Raw genomic sequence first — 6,000 nt, forward strand, 5'->3', positions numbered from 1 at the left:
ATCACAAGCAATTCATGTTAGTGATCGCTCATCGTGCACGAGTACAGCGTTCCCGAGCAGCCTCTCATCCGGGTACTCAGCAGGCTTAACGAACTGCGTGGCACAGATCAAGGTCATACAGCATGCTTACATTTTACTAAGGTGTTTCCATATACAACCTCATCTCGGTTTCACTTCTGGGGGATCCCTGCATCCTCCCCATGTGGCTATGAGTGAGGAATGACCCCATCCATCTCTGGTCCAACCCTGGGCAGCTCTGCCTGCGTTGGCTGACCGTGGAAATAGGTATAGGAGGTCAGTTTGACAACCCAGTCCAGGCAGCCCTGTCCACAGACAGAATAAATACCACCAAGTCAGAAACCCTCCTGGTCTGTCATTGGTGTCTGTGAGGGTGACCCCTGCGTGCTGGACCTGGGCCAGACTCACTACTAGCTCCCACGTGATCTTACATAGGTTAACTTTGCCTCTCTCCTTTCTCAGTTTCTTTGTCTGTAAAAAAGGATTGGATTGATGACAGGTTGTTTCTTAGAGTTGTGGGGGCGGCTCTCTCTAGTGCAGGGCCATAGGCACTCCTTAATTAGCAATTTCCTTTTCCTCTAGGGCAGGCTTGGGAGGCCCTACAGCCCTGGAACTTTATTTAGCCCTGGAGGGGACTTGGGGATCATCTGGGACAGTGCCTGGTTTCCAGACTTTTAGATTTCAACCATTAATAAAATGAAAACAAACAAAAAATTGGACCAGCCTGAGAGGTCTTGACACTTTATTTGCAGGTGAAACTCCCCCAAAATAGGTATGCAAAAGACTACCATCCACTATCATTTTTATTTCATAAAAGAAAAGAATCTTAACTACTCTTTTTTTTTTTTTTTTTTTTAAGAAAAGAAAAGGAAAGAAAGGAGGAAGGGGGGTGTATCCAAATTAATTTAGATTGGTAAAACCCCGTACATGGCCTTTTCTGAAAACCAATGAAAACATCACAGAGCAGTGTGAGGGAACCTTGGATCTTCATGCCCTGCCCTTGCTTCAAGGATAAGGCCACCGAAGCCTGGTGAAATGACATGCCCAAGGTCACAAAGGGGCTGCACTGTCTCCTCGCTATCTAGCACAACCCTGGTGGACGTGAGATCCTTTCCTGTGGCCGCGACTGGTCCCTGGGCTGGGAGTCAGGAGGTCTGGGCTCTACTCCAGCCATTTGCCCTCAAGACACACTTTCTGCTGTTTCTGCTTTTCTAAAATGGAGATGACATCGTCCCCTCACTCAAGACTGGTGTGAGAACGTGATGAAAGAAGAGTTTAGAATGTGCTCCGGAGAGGCAGCTACGGCAGAGTGAGGTGTTCAGATCAAAAAGTGCTGCCGTCTGTGATGTGCTTGACAATATTTTGGCCAATAAAAACAGATGAAGCAAATACTGCACCAACCCCGATGACATGTAGGGGGTGGGCCTTGCGATGCTAGCCTCTCCACCGTTCTGCATTCTTGAACATTTTTATAATAAACATTCCATCATTTTTTTTTTTTTTTAAAGTGCTCATTCAAGGTCAATGGAAGTGATGGTGTTACTCACAGAGAAGACGCCCTCGGGGAGATCCAAGTCCTGGGCTCTGCACAGGTGGGGTCTGCTATCCCAGAAGATGGAGCAGCCCACTCTTCACCAGCCTTGGGCGCAAAGAAGCATGGTCAGGAAGTGATTTTGGCTTCCTCCCCAGGCAGGCCGGGTGCCTGTGGCTGAGTGAGGGAAGCCTCCGGCCCGCCCCTTCTCAGTGCAAGGCACCATCTGACAGACCCAGCCCTGCCGGCAGCAGAGGGGACAGTGGGGGCTGCCTCGCCCAGCCAACCGGTGTGGGGGGGCTTATGAATATGCAGATAGAGGCCAGAGCTGGTTGGCTGCCACCCCCCACCATCTCCCACCCCTGCCCCCACTCTGATGCCCAGAAAAGCCTGCTGAGAGAAAACCTTCCTGAAATGCCATCTCTTCTTGCCTAAGGACCTATGGAGTCCCTTCAAAATGTGGGGACTGAATTACGGGGCTCCTCCCATGGTACTGGCCTCCGGGGGGAGCTCCTGACCTCTGCTTCCAAATGCCCTGACCAGGCTGCTCCAAAGTGAACCCTCTTCTCTTCTTCTTTAGCCTAAAGCATCCTGAGGATACCAAAACCAGCTCAGCACCGGAATATAGCATCTCGGCTGTGCGGGAAGGAGGGGCTGTGTGGTTTTCCCCTCTAGCAGAGGTCTAAATACTACTGGGGTGGCTGTTTGCTGGGGCCAGAACCCTCCTGTCTGGCAGAGCTGGGGAGAACTCACCCGCCAAGTCCACCTACCCCCCAAACATCACTTGAATTTTGCCACCTTCTCATTCTTCAATTTGGGAAGTGGAGTGTATGTTGTGATACACAGCAGTGAAAATCAATGCACCACAGCTCAGCTCAACATGGGTGAACCCTCAAAACAGGACACTGAGTGAAAGAAGTTAAATCAGAGAACGATACTGACACTGTGATTCCATTTATATTACATTTAATAATGGGCCCAACAACATCTAGATTTTCACGAAGTATATTCATCCATCCATCATCTTTAATTACAACTGAATGGAGAAATGGACAGAATGATGGAATCTAGGTATCATGAGTAATACAAAATGAATATAGGATATAGTCTCTATTTTAAGGAGTCCAGAGGCAGAAACATAGGCAACTGCCCAGCCATTTGCCATCTGGTCAATTACATTCAAAAATGCATAAACAAGGATATGAGCGTATAGTTCAGACCACACATATGAATGTGGGGGACTTCAGGTAAAAAATGCTGTGTGTATTATCTAAGGTGTGCTGCCCACTCTGTTGTGTTTTTCATTAACTGAGCCATTTATCCTTTCTAGAAACAACATTTTTTTCTTATATAATTTGAAAGTAAATACATCTTTTCCTCCATTTAAAAAAATAGGTAAAACAAGTCTATAGTTTAGGACACACGTGTATAGAAGCTACAGTGAAAGGGAGGGACTGATTACCGTATAGTTGGTCCTAGCAGAAGTTAACTCTAAGAGAACTAGCAAGGAGGACCACATAGGGCTTTTCCAATTTAAGCTGGATGGTGAGTATGAGTATTCGTTTTACTATTTTTCTTTAAATCATACACGTATATTTATATACCCTTCTGAATATATATATATATATGATTTTATTTATTTACTTGAGAGAGAGCACAGAGGGAGAGGAGGCAGTAGACTCCCTGCTGAGCAGGTAGCCTGCCATTGGTTCAGTTCCAGGACCCGGGGATCATAACCTGAGCCAAAGGCAGATGCTCAACCCCCTGAGCCATCCAGGCACCCATGAATATATATTATATAACAAAAAATGTTTTTTAAAAAAATTCCCTTTTGACGGGGCACCTGGGTGGCTCAGTTGGTTAAGAGCCTGCCTTCACATCAGGGAAATACAAATCAAAACCACAATGAGGTACCACCTCACACCAGTCAGAATGGCTAAAATTAACAAGTCAGGAAATGACAGATGCTGGTGAGGATGTGGAGAAGGGGAACCCTCCTACACTGTTGGTGGGAATGCAAGCTGGTGCAGCCACTCTGAAAAACAGCATGGAGGTTCCTCAAAAAGTTGAAAATAGAGCTACCCTATGACCCAGCAATCGCACTACTGGGTATTTACCCCAAAGATACAGATGTAGTGATCCGAAGGGGCACGTGCACCCAAATGTTTCTAGCAGCAATATCCATGATAGCCAAACTATGGAAAGAATCTAGATGTCCATCAACAGATGAATGGATAAAGAAGATGTGGTATGTATATACAATGGAATACTATGCAGCCATCAAAAGAAATGAAATCTTGCCATTTGCAATGACGTGGATGGAACTAGAGGGTATTATGCTGAGCAAAATAAGTCAATCAGAGAAAGACAATTATCATACAATCTCCCTGACATGAGGAAGTTGAGAGGCAATGCGGGGGGGTTGGGGGATAGCAAAGGAATAAATGAAACAAAATGGGCTCAGGAGGGAGACAAACCATAAGATACTCTTAATCTCACAAAACTGAGAGTTGCCGGGGGTAGGGGGGTAGGGGGAGAGTGGTGGGGTTATGGACATTGGGGAAGGTATGTGCTATGGTGAGTGCTGTGAAGTGTGTAAACCTGGCGATTCACAGACCTGTACCCCTGGGGCTAATAATACATTATATGTTAATAAAAAATTAAAAATTAAAAAAAAAAAGAGTCTGCTTCAGCTTGAGTCATGATTCTCTGGGAAGCCCCATGTCCGGCTACCTGCTCAGTGGGAAGTCTGCTTCTCCCTCTGCCCCTCCCTCTCTCCCTCCCACCTAGTGCACATGCACTCACTTGTTTTTTCTCTCAAATAAATATACAGATTCTTTTAAAAAATAAAGTAAAATAAAATTACCTTTTGAAATTAAAAGCAAAACATATGATCTGGTAATCACACTACTGGATATTTACCCAAAGAATACGAAAACACAAATTCAAAAGGATATATGCACGTCTATGTTTATTGCAGAATTATTTACAAGATCCAAATTATGGAAGCAGCCTAAGTGTCCTTGACAGATGAATGGATAAAGAAGACGTGGTATAGATAGATACAGATACAGACACGCATATATGCTGGAATCTTACTCAGACATAAAAGAGAGTGAAACTTTGCCATTTGCAACAACTTGGGTGGATTGAGAGAGTATAATGCTAAGTAAAATAAGCCAGTCAGAGAAAGATAAATACTATCTTATTTCACTCACACGTGGAATTGAAGAAACAAAACAAACAAAGGAGGGAAAAGTGACAAATCAAAAAACAGACTCTTAGCTATAGAGAACACACTGATGGTCACCCGAAGGGAGGTAGGGTTTGGGTGAGAAAGGTGAAGGGGATTAAGGAGTGCATTTATCTTGATGAGCACTGAGTTATATGTGGAATTGTTGAATCATTGTATTTTACCTGGAACTAACGTAACACTGTATGTTAACTATATTGGAACTGGAAAATATTTTTAAAATGTGAAATAAATTCCCTTTGAGCGATAAACACAAGTTTGCGAACTTATATACATAAGTCCTGTCGCAATCGATGGTGCTGTGTCCTAGGAACCTCTAAATAAAGAAGAGGGTGAGAGCTCATTGGGTTGCACCTTGGACTCCACGGAAGTTCATATGTGTCTCAAGGAAATCAATTTCAACCTTTATCCTCTGAAAGAGACTTCTCATGCTACTGTGCAAGTGTGTATATATCTAAAATCGTAACATCTGAGATTAACTTGGGTGATCACCAAAATTCCAGGAGAAATGCTTTGTCACATCTTCCAGGCCCAAGCATCCAAACTTTGGATAATCTCTAAAATTAATCACTTAAAGAGGAAAAAATGAAGTAGCTGTCTAGAAATATTAACAGCAAACCCTTCAAGGGATTCCTGTTTTGGAAACTCTTCAGCTGCATAGAGCAGTCTTGGAAGCATGAAGTCTTTAGTCATTCCACTTGTATTTCTTGAGTACCTATGGAGTACCAGGCACTGTGTTCTCCACAGGGGATTCAAGAAAATAGAGTCATCGTCTCTTTCCTTCTTCTGATCTGCCCAGGAGAGAAGACAGGCAAAAAGCACATTATAATGCAAAGGAGAGATACATACTGTATAATATTTTGGAAGCACAGAAAAGGTATCAGTTAACTCTGACAGAGGCATTAGGGAGGGATTCAAAAGACTTACGGGTTGATTAGCAGTGCCTAGGCAAATGGGAGGTGAGCTTGGCCCACACAAAGATGGGAAGGAGTGAAATAGCACATGGGAGCGATTGCCAGTAGTGTGGTAGGACTAAAACTCAGCACCTGTGAAAATCAGGGGGTGGATCACAACCTAGCCCAAGGCCAGGTTATCAGGTGCCATTCAAATCGAGGAGTTTGGACTTCATCCTACTGATAGGGAGAAGCAGTTGAAAGACGTCAAGCATGAGAATGACAGATTAGGTTTGTGTTTCAAA

This window comes from Lontra canadensis, unplaced genomic scaffold (assembly GCF_010015895.1).
Source record: "Lontra canadensis isolate GAN:19392208 unplaced genomic scaffold, GSC_riverotter_1.0 scaffold98, whole genome shotgun sequence".
NCBI classification, from domain to species: domain Eukaryota; kingdom Metazoa; phylum Chordata; class Mammalia; order Carnivora; family Mustelidae; genus Lontra; species Lontra canadensis.